The sequence below is a fragment of the Anguilla rostrata genome, chromosome 17 (assembly GCF_018555375.3).
Source record: "Anguilla rostrata isolate EN2019 chromosome 17, ASM1855537v3, whole genome shotgun sequence".
Taxonomy (NCBI): Eukaryota; Metazoa; Chordata; class Actinopteri; order Anguilliformes; family Anguillidae; genus Anguilla; species Anguilla rostrata.
The window spans coordinates 16,851,064-16,858,479 of record NC_057949.1 but is presented as its reverse complement, the minus strand read 5'-3'; positions in this window follow the sequence as shown (position 1 = coordinate 16,858,479).

Sequence of the window (7,416 nt, the reverse complement as noted above, 5' to 3'; positions counted from 1 at the left end):
TTCCACCAAAATTACCCGGAACTTTCAGTCCCAGGAACTACTTTACCAGGAACTAAAAGGTTCCTTCAGCCAATGGTTGTCTGCGTTTCCACCGGGGTCTAAAGTACCGCGAAGATTAGGCAAATTAGCCCACTGACGTTGTCGTCGGTCCATCTGTCATATGATTTCTTCTGTAACCCCATACTACCACCGAAGTAGCCTACATTATTTTCTAATAACCGGGACAGCCCGGAGGGGTTTATTCCACTTATATACAACGGGTTACCAACAATGACTATATATGGTTACTTTTGTATTTATTGATTTTCATATATCCTCTCAAACACATTCATTAACAGCAGAAAACATGCACACGTTGTAAACAATTTGCTGTTTTATTACTTTCTCGTTGTCAATTCCATATAGGCTAATCGCAAAATGACAAGAATAGAACGAAAACTCGGACTTGCGTGAAAATGTAATTTTAGTAGTGGTACAGCCACCGTTTGCTTTCCTTCGAAGTTACTGCTAGCCGAGCAGCGAAGTGTGCCCTCCAGATGCGAACCATGCACCATAAATGAGTCCATAGTCTTCCTGGTCTTTTCGTGGAATTGAAAAATGGCAGTAAAATTGAGTAAAATTACGGCAGTCTGAAAAAGCTAAAGGGAAGATTACTAGAATGAACCTGTTATTTTACCCGGATAAAAAGTGCGGAAGGTGATTTCCAGTTTGCTTGTACTGTATCACCAATGTTAATTATGCAGAACTACCGCATGCCTCACATAACTGTATCAAACGTTTTGAGTGAATTACAACGGGCTAACAAAGAAAATCCGGAAGAAAATATTCAGCAACCCAAGAATTAATCCGTTTGAATGTTTTGGTAGCCTACGTAATATGCTGTCCCAGCACGAATGCTTAGCATTTTATAAAACGAATACTAAAGCAAGAAAAGAACAGAAGAGCACACGTTATAATTCCAAGACGTTGACAGGCTATAACCAAAAGTAGGCTACTGCGCCGCATAACATACAAGTTTGATTTGTTATTATGAAAATAAATTGGTTTGCCGCTGCATATTTTCAAACATGGCGGGTAATGGCGGAAAATAAATACAACACAAATGCTACGAGTACTCGACCAATCAGAAATGTTCAGCGCTGCAAGCTCCACCCAAAAGGTTCCTGTACTTTCGGAAAGTACTACCCCCCGAGCAGGAACGTTTTGGGGGGTAAAACAAAGCCCCCAGAACTAAATTTAGACCCTAGTTCCTGCGGTGGAAACGCACTGAGTTCCTCAAAAGGTTCCTAGTTCCGGGGTATAGTTCCTGCGGTGGAAACGCGGCTTTTGATGCCTTTCCATAAAACTGAATGCATGTCATGTGTGAATAACAGTTATAACCAAATCCTTGAAATCAAAACTTTTCTTTTTTGTGACTGCAAAGCACATTGCAAATGTCTATCAGAACGAGAAGGACCATGCAGATTCACTTCATTGGTATAAATAGTAGTAGCCTTTGTCAGGGAAATGACTGTTTCCCGTCCCATTGTACCAACAGGTGAAGTCTTGTTTCTGATCAAACAGAGTCACAGCACTTTGTTCACTCGTAAGACTTTTATTCAGCTTGCAAGCAGAGAAAAGAATGAGAGAGTACTCTCAAAACTCTTTGAAGTTAGGTGTGTACTGACAGCTTCTTATATACAGTGTCTTATTACTTTCCATCATGCACAAGAGGCGTGCTTTACATTTTGCAAGCCTATAACTGAGCTATGCCCCAGTTATTCTCCACTCGAAGTGGGGTACTTATAGCCAGCTGTAAGCTAGAATAATATCTAGTTATCATTATTCTTAGAAAAAGCAGGTGTGAAGTTGGCCTAGTGGCAAGGTTTCAGTTGGATAAGTCTCCTTTCACCATCTGTCACAAACACATCTTGTGCTTCCTGTTTTGCTCATCTCTTGGGGCCTGTCAGCTCAGCACACACACACACACATACAAAAAGTTTTTCTCTTACACCTTCATATTACTGTAGTATTGTCTGGTCCTCAAAAAGCTTGCCAGTCAGGGATACAAGCAGTCTGAATGAAGCATATTGTTTGATGTGGTGTACTGGGGCTCACACTCTTACTGATGGGGTGGTTTAGGCCTTCCAGTATGAGTCAGGAGGCCCATGAAGCTGCAATGGGCCGACTATCCCTGAGAGAAGGGGGGGGGGGGGGTAGACCTGGCAGAAGACAAGTCACCTGGAATGCTCTGTAGAGAGTGGTAAATAGGAACATAAATATCCTATATCTAATCCTATATAATCTTCTATGTATCCACTCCATCTGGTAGCCTTAGACTGACCCGAGACTTTGGTCAAATGGCCAGAGGGTCATGCCATATCTCTTGTTCTTATTCTTTTACTACTATCCTAAAACCAAATTGTGGAATTTTTAAGAGTTCGATTTATTCCGCCGTACTTTTGTCAGTAGAAAAATAAATGCAGGCATGTCTTCGTTTCAAAATAGGTTGTTTAATGTAGCAAAGGAACTAGTGGGTCTGTTACCCAAGTACAGATAAACACAGAACCAACAAATGACGGAGACAGTGAATACTTATACCCTGTTCCTTCAAGGAAACAAAGGGCCAAATGGTTATCTTAAACACATCACGGGGAAAGGGGGGGGGGGAGGTAATCAGACATTGGGGGGGAAGAAACAAGGTGTGGGGGAGTTGGACTGAAGTAGGGGGTAGAGGATATCACACAATGGTACTGCATATCAAAGTGAGACAATTTGACTGGGCAAGGGGGTAGAGGATGTAGCACAAAGGGTGTGATTAAAAGGTTAATTTAACTGAGTGTGGTGGTAAACAATCAATGCTATCTGTAACTGGCCCACTACAATGTGAGACACCTCAGAAGGGTAAAATGTGGCTCCCATGTTTTCCAACACAAATGTGTAAGCAGGTGCCGCTACTTCAAAACCTTGACCACCATCTAACCCGTGATATCAAGCGCCTCAACATGGGGAGAGATGCAGAGGGCACCCTGATGATGTAATCAGCAGAGGTGTGTCTGAAGATGAGTGACTGTCAACGTGGTGATGAGTAATTGGTGGATACATTCTAGGGGTGTGGCCAACATGTTCGGTTGTTGATTGTTGTCAATAAAGATGGATGGTCTCAGTAAGTTTGACATTACATTACATTACAGGCATTTGGCAGACGCTCTTATCCAGAGCGACGTACAACAAAGTGTATAACCATAACCAGGAACAAGTATGTCGAAAACCCTAGAGAGAAATACCGTTCCAAGTGCAGGGAACAACCGCATAGTTCAACTTGGACCCTGAAGGTTAAACTGATTAACACTAACACAAACGAGAACAGTGACAGACACAGCAGCGTCTTGTGTCCAGATAGTAAACACAGCAGCGTCTTGTGTCCAGATAGTAAATACAGCAGCGTCTTGTGTCCAGATAGTAAACACAGCAGCGTCTTGTGTTTGACACAGCAGCGTCTTGTGTCCAGAAGTTTTCTCTCTCACACTTCTTCAGCAGAGATAGTGGTTGGGCACTGAAATTTCCACGACAGAACATCTGGAAATTATTGACTAGCCTCAATGCGTAGGTATTCCTGACTTCAGATGAGTAGGCTAATCAGGATACAGGATAGCGAGGAAATAACATATTTCGTATTAAATTCTGAAATATTACATGAAATAGATTAATCATTTTTTAATACAAACAGCTTACATCCCTTGGCTATGATTACACAGCACTATGAAATCTCTGGGACATACCATTCACTAGCAATCTCACTGGAAGTACAGAGAGTGAAATGTTACATTTAACCCCATGGGTGGGGTAAATACCAACATGGCGCAGGGTACATCTAACAGAGTTATCAGCTTTAAAAGTTAACACTTAGGATGGCAGTTCAATACAATTTCATGTTATATGATGCAAACAGTCTTTAATATAATTATGATTACATTTCTGTTTTTTGTGACCTACCTATATCAGTGAAAATCTGTCACAAGACTGTACATTATTCTCTAGCTCCCATCTTTTCGTTCCAAACACTTGTATCAGTTGATGTCATGTCATCACATTGCCTAAAGTTAAAGTTGAGTTAAATATATTTACGCAGATCAGATCTGAGTTGAACAAATCAACTGGTTTGTCAACATGCTGTTATTTTTAAATGTTATATTTCCAACATATCAAAAACCTCCTGGGGACCCCTGTCAGCGGTTCTCTTTCTACTTCTCATTTTCCACTCGAAGTGGGGTACTTATTATTCTAGCTTACAGCCGGCTATATCTAGTTATCATTATTCTTAGAAAAAGCAGGTGTGAAGTTGGCCTAGTGGCAAGGTTGCAGTTGGATAAGTCTCCTTTCACCATCTGTCACAAACACATCTTGTGCTTCCTGTTTTGCTCATCTCTTGGGGCCTGTCAGCTCAGCACACACATACACACATACAAAACGTTTTTCTCTTACACCTTCATATTACTGTAGTATTGTCTGGTCCCCAAAAAGCTTGCCAGTCAGGGATACAAGCAGTCTGAATGAAGCATATTGTTTGATGTGGTGTACTGGGGCTCGCACTCATGGGGTGGTTTAGGCCTTCCAGTATGAGTCAGGAGGCCCATGAAGCTGCAATGGGCCGACTATCCCTGAGAGAAGGGGGGGGGGGGGGTTTCTGCAAACAAATACAGATGACTGCTGGTTGTTTAAGCTATCTATTCTGTATTTTGTAGCTATGTGTTCGTAGGTATTTACATTTTGTCCATTGTATTGTATGCAGATGCTTAATAAAACAATGGAGTCTATTAACAGCATTCTACCTTAGGCTTACTGTATTCTGTCATTGGCGGCTGTAAGGAAAAAAGGACGTCTCTCGAACGTGATGAAAAACTACAAAGTTTATTTCCAATACCGGCAGTGACAAAGCGCACGAATGACACCTTGGATTCAGCAGAGTCAGACTGAACCACGAACCTTTCCAGAGGCTGCTTCTTATTTGTTTTCGAAGCTTTGATCAGTAGTGTTGAATACACATACCAAGACGGATGTAGTCGGTCCTTGTAACACCTATCAATTAGGCCATAGTGTATTGGCCGTCCTGTTGTGATTGAATTAGCACGTCTGTTGACTTGAATCAGAATCAGAATCAGAATCAGAATCGTATTTTATTGCCAAGTACATTTACACATACAAGGAATTTGCTTTGGTCAATGGTTCCCAATCTCTCACTCCTGGTCGCTATTCTACCATTGTACCAACTGTATTGTGATAATGATAAGATCAAGGGAATGTGTGGCCAGCAGACATATTGGCATCAGAGACAGACTTCTTACACGGCATACAAGTAGGGAAGACCAGGGTTGGTGGGGCACACTTTTCACTCCTTGCCATATTTCTGTGGCATAATTTACATAAAAATATTCTAACCAGTAGCAAATGAAAAGTTAAGGTCTCAGCAATAAATAAATATATTTTAATGTCCACAAATGTTTTCTAAAATTAGGTCACCAATGATTAGTCATGACGTGCACTTGTGCCAACCAACCCCAACACGAGATTGTGCCAACCAACCTCATAATGTGTACCAACCAATCTTAAAATGCTATAGTAACAAAGAATAAACCAACCAAAAGAAACAATTTTCTATATTTAATTTAAATAAAAACCAAAAAATATGAATATTCAATGGAATAAATATAAATATTATAGATATATTACATATAAAATGTATAATAAATACAATATAAAATATAATATAAAATTGAAATCCGGGTTGGTTGGAACAATTATTTTGTGGTTGTGTAAACCAACCCTGGTATAGGCATGCAGTTAAAAATGCGATAACATGCATTATACATATACTGTATGTATAACGCATGTTACCACACTAACTATCAAACAACACCGCTCACATTGGGACCCACCCCTACGATGATATATGATGTTATCCAGCTAACATCATTCATCACAGACTTTCAAATCTTACATCAAAATGTAGTTGATTACAATCTAAATAATTTTTAAATAATTTTTTCTATAAAAGACGATTTTGTGTGAATACCTTTTTGTACTTTTGATACTAAAAACTGAAATATTTGCCTCACAAAAAGTTGTTCAGTTCAAGAAAACAAACATTTTGATATATTCAAAATTCTCTTGGACATGCCCATGAGACACTCTTCCTGTGTAAACACATTGGTTAATAAATTGTCACAATTTTCAACCAAAAGAGAACAGTCAACCGCCTATACTTTAATCTGCCCTTATCTTGGGCAAGCTGGCTGTGCGTTGGAGGCTGCAGAATTTAAAAGGGGCGGCTACATCTGATTTTAATAACTGCCCCCTGGCTCTGCACTAAGTACATCTCTGAGACTTCCATACCCCGCACGGGGGGGGGGGGGGTTCTGCAAACAAATACAGATGACTGCTGGTTGTTTAAGCTATCTATTCTGTATTTTGTAGCTATGTGTTCGTAGGTATTTACATTTTGTCCATTGTATTGTATGCAGATGCTTAATAAAACAATGGAGTCTATTAACAGCATTCTACCTTAGGCTTACTGTATTCTGTCATTGGCGGCTGTAAGGAAAAAAGGACGTCTCTCGAACGTGATGAAAAACTACAAAGTTTATTTCCAATACCGGCAGTGACAAAGCGCACGAATGACACCTTGGATTCAGCAGAGTCGACTGAACCACGAACCTTTCCAGAGGCTGCTTCTTATTTGTTTTCGAAGCTTTGATCAGTAGTGTTGAATACACATACCAAGACGGATGTAGTCGGTCCTTGTAACACCTATCAATTAGGCCATAGTGTATTGGCCGTCCTGTTGTGATTGAATTAGCACGTCTGTTGACTTGAATCAGAATCAGAATCAGAATCAGAATCGTATTTTATTGCCAAGTACATTTACACATACAAGGAATTTGCTTTGGTCAATGGTTCCCAATCTCTCACTCCTGGTCGCTATTCTACCATTGTACCAACTGTATTGTGATAATGATAAGATCAAGGGAATGTGTGGCCAGCAGACATATTGGCATCAGAGACAGACTTCTTACACGGCATACAAGTAGGGAAGACCGGGGTTGGTGGGGCACACTTTTCACTCCTTGCCATATTTCTGTGGCATAATTTACATAAAAATATTCTAACCAGTAGCAAATGAAAAGTTAAGGTCTCAGCAATAAATAAATATTTTTAATGTCCACAAATGTTTTCTAAAATTAGGTCACCAATGATTAGTCATGACGTGCACTTGTGCCAACCAACCCCAACACGAGATTGTGCCAACCAACCTCATAATGTGTACCAACCAATCTTAAAATGCTATAGTAACAAAGAATAAACCAACCAAAAGAAACAATTTTCTATATTTAATTTAAATAAAAACCAAAAAATATGAATATTCAATGGAATAAATAT